The sequence below is a fragment of the Salminus brasiliensis genome, chromosome 22 (genome assembly GCF_030463535.1).
Source record: "Salminus brasiliensis chromosome 22, fSalBra1.hap2, whole genome shotgun sequence".
Taxonomy (NCBI): domain Eukaryota; kingdom Metazoa; phylum Chordata; class Actinopteri; order Characiformes; family Bryconidae; genus Salminus; species Salminus brasiliensis.
The window spans coordinates 25,476,082-25,489,339 of NC_132899.1; positions in this window are offsets into that span (position 1 = coordinate 25,476,082).

The window sequence follows — 13,258 nt, forward strand, 5'->3', positions numbered from 1 at the left end:
AGCACACTGGGCCATAGAAAGCCATATAAGGAGAAGATCAGACGAGAACAGGCCGCCCGCTCTGGATTCGCCCCGTTGTTTATTTATTTATTAGCTATGGGAACCAAATATTCCTAATCTCTCACTGCACCAATTTACCGTAAAAAGATGGCCAGGACGTTAAGAGCGTCTATCAATCATCCTTATAAGCACCATCTGTTCCTTTATTTTTTTTTGTCATCGTTTGGATGCAACGACACAAGTAAACAAGATGATCTATGGAATTGGCAGGCGCAATGACAATAGGCAGTGAATGCAACGCCCTAAAAATAGCAAAGTCATTATAAGCAATATCATTATGTTCTTCAAAGGCAGGCATCAGTCACCCTTATCTGCAGGTTATCTTGAACATACACTGAAGGAGAAACGAATACTCTTCAGCAATGGTTAAAAACAACCTCCCCTACCAAACGGAGACACTGTTTCATGTCACTGTTTCATGTGGTTTGTATTAATTTCCCTCCACCTAACAACCCCCCCCCCCCTCCAAACCACTTCTTGATCTCTAGGCCATTAAGAAGAAAGACTCCTGATCGTGAAAAACTCATGACTAATTTCTCACATGGAGATAAAATCTTTCCCAGTTTTCAGCCATTCTATATTATTATGACTTGGCCGAGCACGTCTGCTGTTCTCCATACTACAGTAATGATGAGAACCACATGCCCTCCTTGCACTTCATCTCTTCCCAGAGAAGCGAAACATGGACTCCCGCAGGACGTTACAACCGGCGTCCGTTCAGCTCTCGAAAAACGATTCGCTTCGTAGGTTTCCCAGAAAAGAAGCCGACTGCAGGTCGCTGCTTGCTTGGGAGGAAAACACCTCTGTTGCAGACAATGCGGCTGGCAAAGGCAAACACCCATAAGTACATCATAAATACTCTCGTTAATGGGGCTTGGTCTATCTGCGAGGCCGTGGAAAGTAATAGTCATCAGCTCGACTTGACGGAGGGCTATCATTAACACATGGATGGATGGCTTTAATTTGGGGATCGACAGAGGAATTCACAGGGAAGATTAGGCCTCGCCTCTTGCTGCTTTGAATGCTCAGGCAGAATATTTAGAGCTTTCCTTTACACCAGTTGTCTTGGTGACTGTCTGATAACGTTGTTAAAACTCAGCAAATGTCACAGTATACAAACCGAGCAACAACAGAAGATACAAAGCATTTTCTGTAGATATTTTAATCTCTTAACCTGCGGTGGAGTGGGTTCTATACATTGGGAACATTTTTTAGGGCAGGAGACACTTTCGAAAGATACTTCTTGGACATTTCTCATCTTATACTGTGATACGTTGAAGGCAAGTCACAGCATTTTATCAATATGAAGGCCTTGATATGAATGTCAGGTCATCTTAAAATTATATGGTATCTGATTGCACAGCATTTTGTTTCAAATGAACTCTCTTACTCTAACCCCTTAAACAGTCTATGGACTGCTGGTTGGCCAAAAGCGTTATTAGAAACGTCTATTACCAAAGAGTAGCCCCACCAGTTTAGACAGAAGTCCCTGTAGTTACTGTATAATAGACCTGTGTGTGTAATAAGTGTGTAATAAGACTGAATAAGGCAGTTTTAACTGCAAATTATAACCCGCAGGTTACACCTCACCTTGTCTTATAGTCAGGTCCATAAGTATTTGGAAAGTGCCTTTGCACAGCACCTTCAATATGCAATCAATCAATATGTGATTGTCGTGTAGATGTTCAGCTTTATATTTCATTCCAGTTACATACTTCTTTCCATTTTTAATTGAACAATTAACTAATAAGCAGGTTGATGACAAAAATAAGGAGAACAAAGGTCTGGAGTGGAGTCGAGCCCGGGAATCGAACCCACAACCCTGTTATCGATAGAGCGCCGGGCTATCAATAACAGGGTTGTGGGTTCGATTCCCGGGCTCGGCAAGCTGCCACTGTTGGGCCCTTAAGCAAGGCCCTTTACCCTCTCTGCTCCCCGGGCGCTGGAGTTGGCTGCCCACCACTCTGGGTGTGTGTGTGTACTCACTGCCCCTAACACATGTGTGTGTGTGAGTGTGTTCACTACCAGATGGGTTAAATACAGATGGGACAAATACGTGCACCTTTACCTTTTTACCTTTACAAGTGTTGAATTTGCATTTGATAGATGGTAATGGGAACTCTTAGTATGCAGTCAGAATAAGTGTCAATACAAGTGACGAAGGTCATCATAAACAAAACAACCTTCAGAGAGTGAGAGTACAAACTTTAGGAGTGGCTAAATCAACAGTTTGTTACATTCTTAAAAAGAAGGAATGCACTGGTGAAATCAGCAACACCAAAAAGCCTGGAAGACCATGGAAGACAACTAAAGTAAATGATGGCAGAATCCTTTCCTTGGTGAAGAAAAGCCCCTTCACAACACTTTGTCAAGTCAGGGTTACTCTAAAGGAGGTGAACATGTCATTGCCAAAGTCCACAATCTAGAGATGATTTCATGAAAGCAAACACAGAGGGTTTACGTCAAGATGCAAACCACTGAAGGAAGACTCTTTGGATGGACAAAAGCAAGATTAACTTGAGTATGAGGAAGGAAAAGCAAGGTTCAAGATTCAAAGAAATACCCATCTGTTAAACATGGCGGAGGCGCTATTATGGCTTGGGCGTTCATGGCTACCAATGGAAGTGTGCCACTGGTGGTAGAAGTAGCATTGTAAGTTCTGATGTGTTTAGAGCTACACTTTTTTTGCACAGAGTTGGTAAAATTCTGCAAAAGTAATACAATGGTGCTTCACAGCATAGCAAGCTAACGACCCAGAAAGATAATGAGCATGCTTTTCACTTCCTGACGACAGAACTAAAAGCAGAAAGTCCCACAAATGAGCAGCAACTGAAGGCAACTGCAATAAAGGCTTGGTAAAGCATTTCAAGGGTGGAAGCTCAGTATGACCTCCTGTCTGTTGACAGGAAAGCACAACATTAGAAGTAAATTTACCTTTGTCTTCTTTCTTGGACACGGAAACAGAGGGGGCTGCAGTTTTACAAGAAGGATGATTTTTTTGTTTGTTCAACTGGGGGCAAATCACCTCCTCGCATGCCCCCTTAAACTGAGCCCTGCTCTTAAGCCCTTGAAGCAGAAGACCTATTATCTCGGTAAAGACTATAAAACTCTGTAAATGTATGTCTGTAAAAATATGTAATTTATGTAAGTATGAGGAAGTTGAGAAACTACATACAAGACATACAGACCCCTAGGATTTATGGAGGTAAATCCTTAATGAAATATATTAATGAGGCATATTTGTGTTGTTGATACCAATACTTACACAATTAAAAACAACACGTTGTGCCAAAAGTCCTGATTATGAGGTTGAGAGGTCGTTAGAGGAGAATGCCAAGCTCTATTGCATAACAGGAAAAAAAATTCTTAGTCCTGGGCAATTATTACAACTGGTGGAAACAGCAGCCCTTGTGACCCGTGATATTCGGGCATCACAGGTTAACAGAGCAGAGGACACGCTGTTCCGGACGAATGGCGCCCTCCCTGTCCTCCCTCCCTCACTGCATGAGTCAGATGAATCTATTTGCTGACAAGCACTCAATGTGTGCCTTGGAGAATATGACACCGGCCTGATAATATTAGATCAATATCCATGTCTACTCCTACAGCTGCACTCGCGCTCCATCATCCAGGCTCATATTGGATTTTATTGTATTACTGCTTAAAGGGCCTTCCTTTGAAATGAAGCTAATTGGAGATGTTGTTTTATTTTATTTTATTTTCTTTATGATGTGGCCATGATTGATCGTGCCTCTGCGCACGGGATGAATATGCTTACCGAGCAGGCAGCAGTGGATACAGTCATTACCATACAGTGCAAGGCCTAGCGAAGCCTTTGCATAATTCAAACTCCTGCATGTAATAATGCAATTCATTACAAAGGAGCCCCCGCGCTTTAAGGATTGTTATTAAAAATGCATTATTCGCCTTGTTATACAACACACGTTTCGTCTGTCACAGAGGCACAAAACTGCTTTGCATTATATAAACCTTAACGCTAGCCCAATCCCAATATGGATTAAGCAACACGCAGGCCGGAGAGAGAGGGAGAGAGAGAGAGAGGAATAGAGACGCTGCAAGGCAGTGCGGCTAACTGCAGAGTCAGGCCTTGATGTGGTTTAAAATTTCTCATTCTGCTGCCTTGCCTTACTGAGGGCTGGAAAAAGTACTGACAAACAGCACTTAAGTTAAAGTTGGTAAAGTGTCAAAATCGTATTCGGTTAAAAGTCAGGGTGTGTGTGGTGGTGGTGGGGGGGGGGTGTCAAAAATACACTTGAGTGACAGTCAGAAAGTGTCAACATTTAATATTATATGCTATACATATTTTCTAGTTTCGAGTAGGTTATAAATATATGCTAACGTTGCTGCCACTGCTATACATATATGCTAGTTATTATGTTATGCATATATGCTAACGTTGCTGTCAATGCTATACATATATTCTAATTATGTTATACATATATGCTAACGTTGCTGCCAATGCTATACATATATGCTAATTATTATGTTATGCATATATGCTAACGTTGCTGCCAATGCTATACATATATGCTAGTTATATGTTAATGCATATATGCTAACGTTGCTGCCAATGCTATACATATATTCTAATTATGTTATACATATATGCTAACGTTGCTGCCACTGCTATACATATATGCTAGTTATATGTTAATGCATATATGCTAACGTTGCTGTCAATGCTATACATATATTCTAATTATGTTATACATATATGCTAACGTTGCTGCCACTGCTATACATATATGCTAGTTATATGTTAATGCATATATGCTAACGTTGCTGTCATTGCTATACATATATTCTAATTATGTTATACATATATGCTAACGTTGCTGCCAATGCTATACATATATGCTAGTTATATGTTAATGCATATATGCTAACGTTGCTGCCAATGCTATACATATATTCTAATTATGTTATACATATATGCTAACGTTGCTGCCAATGCTATACATATATGCTAGTTATATGTTAATGCATATATGCTAACGTTGCTGCCAATGCTATACATATATTCTAATTATGTTATACATATATGCTAACGTTGCTGCCAATGCTATACATATATTCTAATTATGTTATACATATATGCTAACGTTGCTGCCAATGCTATACATAAATGCTAATTATGTTATACATATATGCTAACGTTGCTGCCAATGCTATACATATATGCTAGTTATTATGTTATGCATATATACTAATGTTGCTGTCAATGCTATACATATATGCTAGTTATATGTTAATGCATATATGCTAACGTTGCTGCCAATGCTATACATATATTCTAATTATGTTATACATATATGCTAACGTTGCTGCCAATGCTATACATAAATGCTAATTATTATATGTTATGCATATATGCTAATGTTGCTGCCAATGCTATACATATATCCTACTTATGTTATACATATATGCTAACGTTGCTGCCAATGCTATACATAAATCCTACTTATGTTATACATATATGCTAACGTTCCTGCCAATGCTATACATAAATGCTAATTATTATGTTATGCATATATGCTAATGTTGCTGCCAATGCTATACATATATGCTAGTTTTTATATATGCTATATATTATATATGCTATGCTGCCAATGCTATACATATGTTATACATATATGCTAACATTGCTGCCAGTGTTGTACATGTATCCTAGTTATATGTTATGCATATATGCTAACGTTGCTGCCAATGCTATACATATATTCTAGTTATATGTTACGCATATATGCTAACATTGCTGCCAATGCTAAACATATATGCTAGTTATTATATGTTTTGCATATATACTAATGTTGCTGCCAATGCTATACATATATCCAAGTTATATGTTATGCATATATGCTAACATTGCTGCCAATGCTAAACATATATGCTAGTTATTATATGTTTTACATATATGCTAACATTGCTGTCAATGCTATAGATATATGTTAGTTATTAAATATTATGCATATATGCTAGTTATTATATGATATACATGTTATATGCTAACATTACCGCCACGGCTATACATACATGCTGGTAATTATGTTATACATATATGTTACCATTGCTGCCAAGGCTATACATATATGCTAGTAATATGTTTTGCATATATGCTAACGTGGTTACCAATGCTCTACATATGTGTTAGTTATTATATGTTATGCATATATGCTAACATAGCCACCAATTTACACATTATGTAAACATCAACACAAACACCCAGGACTCATACAGTGCAATGTTCGAAAACGTAGCTGCAAATTCAGTCCATTTGAAATTCTTAGTTTTTTGGATGTCACAAAAAAACAAGAGCATTTGCATATACCCCACCTATTTAGTCTGTAGCGGTTTACGTCCGCCCGTTCAACACTGAAATTATGAGCAGTGCTTCAACCTGACCAGCTTTTTCAATGAGGCACAATCAGAACAGAAATCATCTAAAGTAACAAGCATATAGCCGGCTGTTTATTTGCAATGGATAAAGAGAGAGTTTGGAAAATGGTCATGTGTGAATGTGTTGTTTTGGATACATAAAACCAAACAAATGGCACTAATGTAACGTGAATGACGCAATTAGAATGATGTTGCAACTAATGAGCGGCAATGAAGGGCAAAAAGAGTTGTGGGCAGATTTTTATTTTACACTGATATGAATGTAATTGGGCTTTTTAACCCATTGAACCCCAAGTTTATTATTAAGTTATTAGTCCTCATGATGATTATGATTATGAATTATTCAGTAACCATCTAGCACAGGGCTCAGTCCCACGGGGCTCAGTTTTAGGTTGTTTTTTTTTTGTTAATGTAGTTAAGAACTTTTTTGTGTTAATGAGAGTGAAGAACTGAAGTGTAGGCCTACACAGACAGGTTTAAGGGATCTCATTAAAACCATTACATTAAATGCACAGCACTTTGACGGACTGGCAAGAGAAACCTCTTCTGGCTTTTTACATTTGTAAGGTCTAAATGAAAAAAATGCGAGAAATAACAATGCACAATAACGCTCAACAGGAGAGTAACAGAGTACAATTAGATTAGTAGTATTTTCCACCTTTGACCTCACTGTAGTGGCGTAGGTCTCATGCCAGTCTGTCCCGGCCCTCCCTGACGTACTATTTCCACTTCTCGTGAAAGCAAACATTCCTCTTTGGTGTCCTAGGTTATGACATGAACAAACACCCACGCGCATATTTCACAATATAGATGAAAAGGCTTGGAGCCTTCTCCAAAGTCTCTGCTGACATGCAGCAGCGTCAACGTGGGACTGCTCCTGCCATTGATCAGAGGCAAACACAACAGCCCGCCTGGCGTATCCACTACGCTTATGTGTGCAGGAACCGGGGCGCTGGCAAGTTGATATTAACACCTAAATGTCATTTCCTTTATATAGACTGAGTGTAATAAGTAAATGTTTGCCACATTACGTATCGTGAATCACAGAGCGCCAGCGCTTTGTGTTTCCAATCACGGGACAAAGAAAGTTACTGTCTGGCTCCAGCTGTAATGACCTTTTTATGGGCTTCTGGTTTATTGACAGGAAACATAAAGTGTTCAGTGTACACTCTTGGCTCGAATAAATGTAACACATCTATTGGATGCTTTCAAACACAATGGGCGATTTTATCTTATCAACGTAACCAAGTGCGGCTTGCAAGATCCTGACCTCAAAAACTCTGACCTTCTCGCTGATATACGAGCAAACAGAGGTGTATCAAATCATTTACACGCCGCCACTTTCAGAGTGGCAGGCAGAAGCAAGGAGGATATGGCTGTCGTTTGATTTTTTCTTTGTTTTTTTTTTTACATGTTTGAGCACATTTCTCACCAGAGACAGACTCTGCACTCTTTTGACAGAAATTGAAAAGGACGAGAATGTCAATAACGAAACAGCCAACCTCCACCACTGTTTTGTCTCTCTTGGTCTCCCTCTTTCTTCCCTGCTCAAAAGCGGTGGGGGTAAATATGAACGCAGAGTGTTTTTCCAGATAAGGCCAGCACTAAAACATTTAAAGCAAGCAAATGATTCCCTGAAAAAAAAAAAACAGAAAGGGAGAGAATGGAGGCGCGGGGTGGAGCCGCTTTACCACAGCTTGTACGAGGAGGAATTAATGATTTATACACTCAATGAATTTCATTATGTAAGCAACATTAATGGCGCCTAACAGAACTTGAGATGAATCTAAACTATCAGGACAGATAATGGAGGCCGAACTGCGGGGCTGCCGAATTCAGCTGAAACACAGGAAGCATATTGTTAGTGTTAAAGTGTCAAGTTTCTGAAGAGGAACTATTTTTATGTAAATGATACGGGGAGCAGCAGTTGAAATGACACGAGTTCCATGGAAACAAAGCAAAGTGATCTGGGGCATTTGCATGGATATAAGAGCGAGGCAATAATCGAGGCAAAACACTAAACCTGCTCGCTTTAAAAAGGGGCTTATATCAGAGCGCGCCTGTCTGCACTTTTTATTACCGCTGCGGAAACGGCAATTTTGCCCGCTCGCCTGCAACAATGCAAACATTATTTTTGTGTTCTGTAACACGACTGTAACTGCAGTGAATTGACTGCGGCTCTCCAGCGTTTTGCAATGAAAACAAGGTCTTAAATTACATGGCAATTTAGGAATGTGCGGAAAGCCAAAAAGGCTACCAGTCAAGCAATCTGGATTACCCCCATAACGTTCCTTCACTCAGGGAAAATTTAACATCTGCTCCCAGTGACCCAACCCCAGTGTTGGGCTTTCAGACCTTTTCCGCTCAAGCTTCCCTTTTAAACACGTTCAAAGTTCACACACTTAGCAGAAAATGGTTCTATAAAAGGTTCTATGACCATGTAACAACAAGAGAGACCTTTGTGGTGGTTCAGAAGCATTTTAAAGGTTCCTAATAGGCCTAATAACCAAGACTTCTGCTTTCATTCCACTACATTTCTGTATGATCATTGCTCCAAAGTGGGAGAGAACCCATCAGAGCAAACTGTGTTCTTCCTTAAATACTTGGCCTTAGAAACTGTAACTAGGCCCAGGCAGCTTTCGGAATTAAAAATATAGAGTGACTTTAATAACCATTATACCCAGACCTTGGTGTGAATGAAATCTGACCTATTTCCTAAACTGAAGACACAAGAGAAGTCCCATAAATAACAGGGAAGACCACACTAAGCTTAAATATTACATATTTGAAATCTCACTTATAATGCTATTGAACAAACAAGAAGTCTGACTATTTTTAACCTATTATTCATTCCTGAGAAATCTTCAGATCTCAGGTCTCCTGCCCAATTTGTGCCAAGCATGCGCCCATATGCACTAACCGCAAACTGACCAGAGGATGCGGATTGGGTAGCTCATAGCAATATAAAAAATAGTGGTAAAAGGGTGCGTCATTGTAGATTAGCTTACATTAGCTAGCCAGCCAGACACCTGCTCTACTAACTCTTATATATATATATAATAACTCTAACAGGTATCAGCAATCGGGTAACAGATCTTTTGAACATTGAAATATGGATTAGAAATTAGAAATATATAAATTAGAAATTTGTAGATTTTGTCAGCAGTAAAGTTAGGGAGGTGTATAGTATATGGCAGGTAATGTCAGTATTTTACTGTAATTCCAGTAATTTAGAACCACAGTAGTGTTCTGTGAGAAGTATGAATGGCAGGAGTGTACTAACAGTTCGGGTTACACCTAATAAGTACTTCTGCTAGTTGTTTACTGTCAAATTTTCTTTTGTCACACTCTGGGTAAAAATGCTGCTGAATTATTTCACTCCAGCAACAGGGCAGTGTGACAAAAACACTTATTGTGTTTTCCCGTTTGTTTGCCCAAGCCAACGGTGGAATTACTTTCATCAACAGGAAGGAAAATGATCACAATTCAGCATTCTGGACTTCATTGTGTTGAGGCTGGCAGACGGCTGCAGTCATTCAACAACCACAAAAGGCCCTGTGACTCACATTTTGAATCACAGGGGTATTTTGAGAAGTAATAAACTCATTTGCTTAAGGAAGAACAAGTCAACTCAATAAACTGTGCTTTCTTCTATAGGCAGCTCTCATCCGCCCCCAGTCTGACATTAAGAATATTATCATAGTTGAAGCTGGAGGCAAGAAGAAGACAAAAATAAAAGAGAGAAAAAAAAGACAGGGGTTGATAGCACACGTTTATGTACACAGCCTGGCCCTCAGCAGCCATCTCAATTTTAACAAGGTCTTATTCCGCAGGCAAACTTGAGCCCCGCCGCAGCCGGGGCGCATGAGAAACGAGCAGATTAGGTTTCACAGGGCAGCGCAGATATGCACTCGTGTGCAGGAGGAAGTATTCACAAAGGCATTTGATGGCAATTAATAGCATTCTGAATGAGATCAGTATGAAGGAGGGGGGAGGGAAGGAGGAATGGAGTGGAGTGGCTGTGAGAAAACAGTATGAATTCAGAGGTTGATGCATTACTCACACACAACTGTTGTGTTAGGGCTGTGGCGATCATTATATTAGTAATCAGACAAGTCATTTAGAAATTCCTACAATTAAAGAGAGGCTGTTGCCACTTTCATCACGGGATCCTAAATTCGGCCCTCAGCCGTGGCAGGGGGTTCAAGACATTAAAATAGGCCCAGCCGAACAGAATTGACACATAGTGATCTCTTCCAAGTGTGCTGAGCTGTCCAGATCAGTCTAGGGCATCCCATCGATTTTTCAAACGGTTTGCATAATTCAATGGCTGATATATAAACAAAGAATGGGTTTCTTACATGTTTTGGATTAGACCTTGTCATAACCATCATAAAATACCGCCTCAGGCATCAGCTCACTTATTTCTAACCGCTCTATAAAATAACTATCTGTGGGGTCGCTGCTTAGAGGCATTAAACGCATCAAAACTCTGGTTCTATTCACCACCACTACGAACAATTCTTACTCAGCAAGTTTCCTCACAATAAAGCATTTCACATCCGAATGCCTTTGTTTACATCCCAACCATTTCATCCAAGCAAAATTTATAGAATGTCCCTTTAAACAGGGACAACTGTCAAGCCCCGCCCTCTAAAACAAGGCCACTTCCATTGGTGCTTAGATTATTTTGATATATGTCTATATGTCTAGCAGCTGCAGTTAAACAATCCAGAAGTCTGGAGGTGCTACAGCCCCCTCGGCAACCCCACCTCCCATGATGTTGTGTTAGCAGCCGTTTAAAAAGATATGGTGGCGCTTCCTGTGTATCAGAGGAAGTGCATGCTAGCCTCCAGCTTGGTATCACTGTGTAATGAGAAGACCTAGCCAACAGGTGGGAATAGGCAACGAGTAGAATTTTAGATATGCATAATTATCACAACGATTCAATTTATTTGCTTATTTTTTCATAATCAAGCAATTTGCTTAAGAAAACGGCTGCAAGGGAAGTCTCTGAGAGTTGATGCATTACCTATACAGTCATAGATCCAGCCTAGATATGCAGCATGCATCTCTCAGCCAATTTGACTTTGTTATTTTTCCACCATGTTCCACTGCTTGATAGGCCATGTCTTGAAGTGACAGTAACACAGCCTTTGTTGTCTAAAGTGAGGATGTTGTGAAATGTCTTACACGGAAGCCTCTGTTGTCAGCGCTGTGATTCATGTGCATTTCTTGTGCTGATTAAAAACATAAATCTGGATGTCACCTATCATTTAGGAATCAGTGAGATGTAAGACATACAATACTTAAACAATGATGCCATCTATTTTTAATTAGCTCAACGGTTGACCACATATGGCTCTTTTACAGCAAACATATTATAAACAAGGCTTTGTATTTGACATGTGACCGTGGAGCAAATCCCCACCGGCGCTGACGAGAGGCAGGAGTGCACCGAGTGCCGAGGAGCGAAATGTAAACACGTCACATAAAGCGCATGTTTACGCTGCCGCAAAAGAGCAGGCCATTAAAGCCTGAGATTATGCACTGGACTGAAAGGGGCTCCCTGAGGAACGTCAGCGGCGCTTGTTTCATCAGCCTCGTGTTAGCTTCCCATAAGAATAAAGGCAGCAGGAGCCGGACCCCTCTCTCTGATATTCTTTTATCAACGTTAAAGGCAGGTGAAAAGCTGTCTGCAGCCTCGTCTGTGTGGTGGGTGATAGATGTGTAATATGTGTAATGTGGTGCCGCGGCCAGCAGAGGGACTGTTTTTCATCTGCTCAGTGAACTGAGGAAAAGGTCACTGAGCTCTTGGCTCAGTAACGACTCTATCCATCAGTTTGAGAACAAAAAAAAAAAAAAGAACAATTCCAAACAACAAGCTGTACGAACATGTTCTTCAGGAATTCGGGCTAAGTATCTCAGTTTACCCCACTGTGTCAACATGAAGGCCTGCGGGCTAATGAAGAACTAAATCAACAAGGCATGAAGAAAAGGAGCGTGGCAAAGACGCAGGCAAATATTAATGTAATCTGATATTGTGTCGACTAAAAACAACACTTGGAAGTTTATCTGCTCCATAAATTAAAATGTACAGATTCATTAAAACAATAAAAGACTAAAACTATAACAAGGAAAAGCCCTGACAGGAAAATGAAGAAGATCTGTACAAACCATGTTATAGTATTTATAGAAAAAGGTCAGATTTTTATCTTTTATTTTTATCTTTTCCACTGAAGCTAGTGTTTAGACTTATAGGCGGATCTGATCTGTCCATCAGGGGTTTTTACAACAAAAATCTGAAATTCAGGTTCCAACTCGTAGTTTTCTAAAGAAAAACACTGTATTCTAAGGCAAAACAAAGGCAAAAGTATTTCCACTAGTGAACTAGTGGACCACTGAATATAATAAGACCAAATAATTCATGTAGAAATACAAAGTAATTCTGAAATTCATGTTCAAATGTGTATTTCTCATTTAAATTGTTATGCTGAGATTATCATTTCTAATGGAAAACGATGTATTCAATTCTAAAAGGGGCAAAACAGAAACTTTTAGTATTCTCAAACAGTGAGAAAATAGTAAAATAGTAGAGTTATAGACAGTGGATCCCACTGTGTGTAATAAGTCTGTCACTTCACTGTAATTTCAATCAAAATAAAGTTGAAAATGTGAAATTCAACGTGAAACATATTTAGTCAAATTGTTATGCTGATGGTATAATTTCTAATGACAAACATTTTTTTTACAAAAGAAGGTAAAGCATAATTATTTTTTT